Below are 7,569 nucleotides of genomic sequence, written 5' to 3' on the forward strand. Positions count from 1 at the left end.
TACATTTGATTCTATTGTTAATTAAAGAGAAGAAAAAACTTTTCCTACTGGAAAAATTAATATTTTTTCATGTGTGGCCCCATAGCACTTTATATATACATTTAAAAAATAATTATATTTTATTATATGTAATTGCTTGTGTACATGTTTTTTCTCCTGATCACTTGTTCTTTAAGGACAGAGGCAACATTTTATTCATATTCGGATCCCTGGAACCCAGGTTAGTGCCTGAGGGGTGGGTCTCTGTAAAAAACTTCAGGTTATCTTATGTGGATTTGCTTTTTAAATCTCAGTAGCCTGTTAGTGCTTCATTTTATAATTAAAAAATTTTTTTGAAACTCTCATTTTATAACACTGTGTTCTAGAGATCAGATATGAATAAAACATTGCTGCTTCTCTCAATAACTGTTTATTTTACTGAGGACCTGGGTGCCAAGCACAGTTGGGGATGCAGAGAAATAGAAGACATGATCTCAAGTAGCTCATTATTTCGTCAAGGGAACAAAGCATCTTATTAGCTGCATGACCTTGGTAAGTTATTTGACTTCTCAGGACCTTGGTTTCTATATTGTAATATGTTGGAAATAATAGTACTTATTTCAAGGGGTTTTGTGAGAATTTAATAAATTTATACATACAAAACACTACTATGTATCAGTGCCTGATACATAGTAGATAGCTGGTAAATGTTAGTAATCATAACTATTATGAAAGATTAGCTAATATGAGCCAGTTTGCAATAACCAGATAAGTGATGAGGCTGGTAAATCAGAAGTGAGCATTTAATGAATATTATAAAAGCTACATGTTAGTGGGACCATATCCTGATCTATTTTTGTACTGCAAAAAAATTCCATACTTATTTTATTTCTAGAGGTGTAACTTAGGAAAACAGTAATAACGTAATTTTCATCTTCCAGTAATATGCTATCTTCCTAGAATTTGAGACTGATTTTTTTAACATCTTTATTGGAGTATAATTGCTCTACAGTGTTGTGTCAGCCTCTGCTGTATAACAAAGTGAATCAGCCATATGCATACATACATCCCCATATCCCTTCCTTCTTGAGTCTCCCTCCCACACTCCTTATCCCACCCCTCTAGGTGGTCTCAAAGCACCAAGCTGATCTCCCTGTGCCATGCAGCTGCTTCCCACTAGCTATCTATTTTAATCAACATTGTGAAAATGACTATACTACCCAAAGCAATCCACAGATTCAGTGCAATCCCTATCAAACTACTAATGGCATTTTTCACAGAACTAGAACAAACAATTTCACAATTTGTATGGAAACACAAAAGACCCTGAATAGCCAAAGCAATCTTGAGAAAGAAAAACAGAGCTGGAAGAATCAGGCTCCCGGACTTCAGACTATACTACAAAGCTACAGTACTCAAGAGAATGATTCTTAAACTTTGGATGTGGGTTTGTGGGAAAATGGTGACCTGCCCTCATATTCCCATCCTGGAGAATACAGTCATCCAAAAAAGTCAAGGGCTGACCTTGGCAACCTGAAGAGGTTCCACACACAGTGAGACATCAAGTCCTTGAAAGAAGGTGCAGGTTGAAGGCAAAATATAAATGGGAGTGGCTGGAGTTGATGGGGCTGCACTATGGGGAAGGGAGTGTGGGGAGAGCCAGCTGACCTGGGGGATACACAGAAAGTAAGGGAAGAATGTCTCTGCAGTTTACATTATGCAGCAGTGAGAGAGACTGACTGTTTCCACATGATGGCATCTCAGGAGGGATAGTTTCCATGTTGGGCTAAGGGCAGCCTATCCCATCTTGGACTTGTGTACTGGAAGGTCTTCTGTCACTTATATCAACAGGGATTACTAGCTGCCAATGAAGGAAAAATCCCTACTCTGACTGTCAGTACACAAGAAAGAACCAGAGAGATCCACAGAAGTGTTGAAAACCAGCACACTATCAACATGAATAGGCAGAGAAAGATCACACGCCACTTCGTGGGAACATGCAGCCCAGGCAGAAGGAAAAGAGGCTGACCTGGAAAACTATGATAAGCCTCTATTATGGAGATGGAGCTAATGTGGAAAATGGAAGAAAACCTAGATTAAAAATGGTTTAGGGCTTCCCTGGTGGTGCAGTGGTTGAGAGTCCACCTGCCCATGCAGGGGACATGGGTTTGTGCCCCGGGCCAGGAAGATCCCACATGCCACAGAGTGGCTGGGCCCGTGAGCCATGGCCGCTGAGCCTGCGCGTCCGGAGCCTATGCTCCGCAACGGGAGAGGCCACAACAGTGAGAGGCCTGCGTACCACAAAAAAAAAAGGGGGTGTAAACTCTTAAAGGGATATAATTATAGGACCAGAGTGAGTTTCCTGGAACTGAAATGAATGATTTACCAATTTTAAAATTTAATAGAGGAATGTAAGAACAAAAAGTATGGTAACTGCTGAGGCTGAATTCATGTTTTGGAAGACTAAATGCCATCAAGAGAAAATTTCAAAAATGGTAAATATGGGTGAGGGAACCAGGAAAGACTCGTCCAAGAGACCCAATATTGAACCAGCTGCTGATCCAGAAGGAAAAAAAAAACTTGGAGAAGTAGTAACCAAAGAAATAATAGAAGAAAAATTCCATAATCTCTGCCCTTGCATACTGTGAATCTTTCAGACTTTTAGATCTTTCTTTCGAATATGAAAGGATCTACTGGGCTAATGAAAGAGAATTAATGAAAACAATATGGAGACACAAATCCTAGTGAAATTTCTGAACTCTAAGGCTAGAAAAAAAATTAGAATGGTACAAGTAGAATTAACAGAGTGTTTACAAAGGAAAGATAATTCTATTGAATAGTGAGAGTGTAGGGTGGGAGCAGACATGGGAAGGAGGCCAAGGTGGGAAAGGGCAAAAGACTGCCTGACAAGTTCTCCTGCTGCAACAGCAGCTACCCTCTTCCTAGGACAACATGATTACTTGACAGCAGATTGTTAAATAGCCCCCATTCCATTCTGTTTGAAATCTCTGACCCAGTTAGCATAGGCCAGGAAGAGACAGTGACAACAGGAAGAGGAAAGGGAGCCTATGTGACAGACTGGCACAGGATAAGCTGGAAATACCAAAGCACTAGTTAATCATCCTTTACTGAATTCCTATTAAGGAATCAGCAAAAGTATACACGGCCCTTGGCTTATGGTGGGTTGTACTTTCTCCTATATTGATGTCCTGAACTTCTTTACTGATGATAAAGCAATAGAAAAATCCGTATATGCCAACAAGTGGCCAATCTGCTATGGTATATTGATGATTGGCATATGATTGAGAAGTTTATGAGACAAGTGATCTTTCAATACCTAAGGGCAGAACTTGAAGTCCATTAATTTCTTATAACCTCCACTAAATACTCCACAAAACAGAGAAAATACTGCTGAAATATTGCTTGAGCCTTTCCATTTTCTAGTCTTCTACCTAACCGTACAGGCTAGTTTTCCTTTAGCTACATCTCGTACATTAGGACAATTAGGAGAACAGATAGGAACACTGTCCTCTCTGAAGGTCCAGCCATGATTAGGGACTTGAGACATTGCTTCCCAAGTGTTTAGAATAGAATTTTAGACACCACACTGAAATTAAGGTAAAGAATTCAGTGATTGTGGACAATATCCAAAGTTCATTTACATAGAAGTCATTTTATATCCCATGCAGGTTTGGAGGCTCATGCTAGCATTCATGCTTGAGTTCTACCAAGTATGCCACACCACAAAGGATTACAAAGAAAGCAGAGCTAGTATGTGTCATCATGTTTCAATATTTGGAGTCATGTCTTAAGACTGATTTTATAATTAATGAGAAAGAGACTTTCTTATAACCTATTTCATACAGATGGCTGGAAAATCTGGCTTGACAATACTATATTGTATTTTATATTACATAATAATATAGTCAGTATATCCACATGCAACTGTAGAGGAAAGCCACAAAGACTAAGTATTTTGCTTCAGATTAAATATCTACATCTTGTGTATAACCATAAAAAAGAGGCTTTTTGTTCTCTCTGTGCCCCTGATGTTTTGTATGTTAACAATTTATTCAAAATTGGATGGAACTTAATAATTCAAGATAATGCTTAAGTTGTATACATCTAAATATGCAAGAATTTTTAATTTTGCATACTTATTTCTTGAGGAGAAAATACAAAAGGAACAACTTGTTTTTTTTAAAAAAAGTAAAAATAATTTAAATATCCCTATGGTCTTGCTGACACATTCATGGGACTCTAGTTATTCTTTTTTAAAATTTGCTATCATCCCCCCAAATATTGGGGAGACTTTTTTTAAATAAATGCTTTTGGAACTAAGAAACTAGTATAGACTATTCTGCTTCAACATGTTTATAACATCTATTAGCTCTTGAGCAGGTGGTAAATAGAGGATGAGGTCAATACAAAGGGGAGGGTTGTTAGTTCACATGCAACTTTTCTTAGGCAGAGGGAGCTAGAATAATGGGAATTAAATGATAGTCTTCAACAGGAAAGGGGAAAACTCTAATCTTGGCTGCTGCTCAACCATCACTCCTTGAGAAAGACCTTTCCTGACCACCTGTGTGGGATAGACCTACCATCCTATATGCTTTTACCTGCTTGATTGTCTTCCTGAGGCTTAGTCTCTGAAGTTAAATTATTCAGTCTCTTTGTTTATTCATTTCTTGTTTGCCTTTCCAACTAGAATGTAAGCTCCATGAGGGCATGATCTTTTCTGTATGGTCCACTGCCATATCACCAGAACCCTCAACAGTGTCTGGCCCATGCCAGGGTTTTAATAAATATTGATTGGGGCTTCCCTCGTGGTACAGTTGTTAAGAATCCGCCTGCCAATGCAGGAGACACGGGTTTGAGCCCTGGTCCGGGAAGATCCCACATGCTACGGAGCAACTAAGCCAGTGTGCCACAACTACTGAGCCTGCGCTCTAGAGCCCGTGAGCCACAACTACTGAATCCCACATGCCTAGAGCCTGTGCTCCACAACAAGAGAAGCCACCGCAATGAGAAGCCTGTGCACCTCAACAAAGAGTAGCCCCTGCTCACCGCAACTAGAGAGGGCCCATGCACAACAACGAAGACCCAACACAGCCAAAACTAAATAAATAAAATAAATTTTTTAAAAAATTAAAAAAATATATATTGATTGAATGAATGAATAATGGCTTGTGCTTACTTTGGCAATGCCAGGTTTGGCTTTGTTATTCCTCAGCATTTTTCTTAAGTGACTTGGAAATGTTGCTCCTTCCATCCCATCCTACAATTGCAATAATCCATGATGAGAGCTGCAAGTTCAGGAAGCTGGTAACATAAAAGTATATAAGACATATGGTAGTTCTATTTTTAGTTTTTGAAGGAACCTCCATACTGTTCTCCATAGTGGCTGTATCAATTTACATTCCCACCAACAGTGCAGGAGAGTTCCCTTTTCACCACACCCTTTCCAGCATTTATTGTTTCTAGATTTTTTGATAATGGCCATTCTGACCAATGTGAGGTGTTACCTCATTGTATTTTTGATTCTCATTTCTCTAATAATTAGTGATGTTGAGCATCTTTTCATGTGCCTCTTGGCCATCTGTATGTCTTCCTTGGTGAAATGTCTATTTAGGTCTTCTGTCCATTTTTTAATTGGATTGTTTGTTTTTTTTATATTGAGCTCCATGAGCTGTTTGTATATGTAGTCTGTCATACAGAGTGAAGTAAGTCAGAAAGAGAAAAACAAATACCATATGCTAATGCATGTATATGGAATCTTAAAAAAAAATGGTACTGATGAACCTAGTTGCAGGGCAGGAATAAAGACGTAGAGGTAGAGAATGGACTTGAGGACATGGGGTGGGAGGGGGAAGCTGGGGCTAAGTGAGAGTAGCATCAACATATATACACTACCGAATGTAAAATAGATAGCTAGTGGGAAGCAGCAGCATAGCACAGGGAGATCGGCCCGGTGCTTTGCAATGACCTAGAGAAGTGGGATAGGGAGGATGGGAGGGAGGCTCAAGAGGGAGGGGATGTGGGGATATATGTATGCATATGGCTGATTCACTTTCAACAGAAACTAACACAGTAATGTGAAGCAATTATACTCCAATAAAAATGTATTTTAAAAATGTATATAGGACAGCAATAACCTGTTTAGCAAAATATTTTTTAAATTTTATTTCAAAGCTCAAGTCAGGTCTTTGATATTTTACCCACAATACTGAGAGCCCCAGGTCCAGAGGTTTTAGATGTCAAGAGCATTTCCACTGAATTTTTCAGCAGGTATTGCTAGGGAGTATATTTTAATGGGAAATGTTACACTCAGCCTTGCCCACTCCTTGCTTCCCTGAGCCCTCTATTATAGCTGAGTTGTGCCACATGCTGATCTCCATTCTCTGCCCAGCCCCCTGCCCCTGACTATCTTCTTCCCTTTCCCTGCACTTCCCCCCATCTCTCCCTTTGTCCCTGTGGCTACCTGCACAACATTTGCTCCAAGGCTATGCTCTCCCTAGGCTGCTCTCAGGCAATGATTGAGTGCAGGAGGGAAACCAAGGAAAGCCCTTTTCTGTGAAATGAGGGATTCCTTTGATGGTTGACTTTGGCTCAAAGACTCCCCATTGGCCTGACCTAAAGTTTCTTAAAGCTGTGCTTGTACTCCAGGATCTTCCTTCTCTCTCTACTTCACAGGACCAGACTTGAAACAGCCTAAGGAGAATATATGACCCACGTGTACCGAGGTAAAAGTATGCCTTGTGAAATCTGCCCTGTGCAAACATCTGTATGGTCTGCTTTATGTGACACTCTGTTCTGTTACTTAAATTCACAGCTCCTTCCTTTCCTTGGTCTCAGCCTGGTGACCCCAGTGGTGTGCTGGTAAATGTTTAACAATCAGCTCTCTGAAAGAATGAAAAGGCAGTGATTTGTAGCATTTTCCCATTTCTATGGTGTAAATACTTTCCCACCATGGCTAATCTGAAAATACCAACATGACATCACTGAATGTGGAGTTAGGAAGAGATACTCAGTAGCAGGCCATTATATAGTATTTCCACAATAGATGCAAGTGACTTCAAGGGCATAACTAATAGTAAAAGGTAGTAAAAGAATTAAAATTGCTGAATTTTGAGTATTTATTACTCTCAAAAATATAATGTATTGAATTGTAAGTCTATATGTTTTAATTTTAATAATGGCTATGTTTAACAACTGGCTCACAAAATTACTGAAAATTTAACAATCGGTTCTCACAAGCCCATATGAGCTGCTTCAGCACATCTCTAGGTTACCACGACCCTGATTTCTGATCATCCAAGCAGGGGGCCACAATCTTTACCCAAAACACAGCCAATGATTCATACAGCATAGGGGCTGGAAGGGAGATCAGAGCACATCTTCTCCTACATTTTCACTTTGCATCCAGAAAAATGAAAGTCCAGAAGATTTATACATTCAAGCAAGCACTTATTTACTAAAAATACCATGGGCTGGGTCTTCTTGAATATATATATTTCTCTTGTGCTCATTTTACCAGAAAAAGATGATAGGAACCGGATTCCCTCATTCTTAGGAGATCACCAGTCTAAT

The sequence above is a fragment of the Mesoplodon densirostris genome, chromosome 3, assembly GCF_025265405.1.
Source record: "Mesoplodon densirostris isolate mMesDen1 chromosome 3, mMesDen1 primary haplotype, whole genome shotgun sequence".
Classification (NCBI taxonomy): domain Eukaryota; kingdom Metazoa; phylum Chordata; class Mammalia; order Artiodactyla; family Ziphiidae; genus Mesoplodon; species Mesoplodon densirostris.